The sequence below is a fragment of the Etheostoma cragini genome, chromosome 22 (genome assembly GCF_013103735.1).
Source record: "Etheostoma cragini isolate CJK2018 chromosome 22, CSU_Ecrag_1.0, whole genome shotgun sequence".
Lineage (NCBI taxonomy): Eukaryota > Metazoa > Chordata > Actinopteri > Perciformes > Percidae > Etheostoma > Etheostoma cragini.
The window spans coordinates 1,891,368-1,892,778 of NC_048428.1; positions in this window are offsets into that span (position 1 = coordinate 1,891,368).

Consider the following 1,411-nt stretch of genomic DNA (forward strand, 5'->3'; position numbering starts at 1 on the left):
ACGCAATCCGTGCTACCTACACCGTGTTATCCTCCTGCTAACGTTAGCACCCAACAAGGCAAGTTTAAACGTGCTTTTAGCCTCTAAACATGCTCAAAATGTCATTACAAATGCCTACTCAAGTGCAGCGATACCTCCCGAGTGAACACAGTGAATCTGATTGCTGGAGATGGGACAGAAATGCATTAAAGTTGTGACAATAGACAAGTGTGGATTTCACCGGAAAACAGGAAATAAACAAAGGTGTGGGCACTGGCTGAAGTAACACAACTTTTATGCTTTCCTGTAACTTCTATTGCAGTCAAATTCACGGTGGTAACCAGAAGGAATCACTGCACATGGTTAGGCACTGGTTATAACATTTTAAGCATCTTTAGAGGCTAAAAAATAAGTTTAGAACTTGCCCTGTTTAAGCCTGTTGGCTGCTAACGTTAGCAGGAGGATAACTCTGTGTAGGCAGCACCGATGGGTTTCATTTGTCTCGCTACTAACAGAACTACCAATTTTAAGAAAACAGAGCTGCATGTTGAAATCGACCGGAATTGTCCTTTAAGTGAGGATTTCTTTGTTTTGGGGCCGGCCTCTGGCTTACCCAGTCCGAGCGTTTGCTCCATGTAGGCTGAGTCTTGCAGGGGCGCAGGGTCTACGTGTCGTCCCCCATCTCTCTCCCCCTTTCCTGTCTGTCCACTGTCACTACAATAAAAAAGAGCCTTTGATTTCTTGGTTTTTAGGTCTCTTTTGGCATATCCAAGTTCAAACTCAAGCTTAGTTTATTTTATGGTCATTGGCTGTCAGCGTCAAATACAACGCAGTAAGCACCCCTCAGTGTAAGTATGGTACCCACCGAACAGCAGCTCCGCGGCTCGGGAAGATGAGGTAGCATTAAGAGTGACTTTGGGAGGTTGGTCGGGGTGGTGGATGGGTCAAACAATCCAGGACTTTCTGCCCCGGAGACGGGGGTTTGTGCCCCGTTTGTGACAAAAACATGCATTTTATACCCCCACTCACAAGCTTTTCTTAAACTCAACTGTCGTGTTCTTCTTGTCATAAACCCAACTGTCTTCTTCTTGTCCTGAACCCAACTGTCTTCCTCTTGTCCCGGGTGTTCCTCCACAATCTTTCTTTAAAGGTCCCGTGGCATGAAAATGTCACTTAATGAGTTTTTTTTTAACATGAATATGCATTCCCCCAGCCTGCCTATGGTCCCCCAGTGGCTAGAAATGGTGACAGGTGTAAACCGAGCCCTGGGTATCCTGCTCTGTCTTTGAGAAAATGAAAGCTCAGATGGGCTTTAATAATGTCATAAGGGGCAAGGTTACCTCCCCTTTCTCTGCTTTGCCCACCCATGGGAGAGAAACATCATGGCTTTCAAACATGCAAAGTGGCAGTTGGTCAAGGCCACACCCCCGGC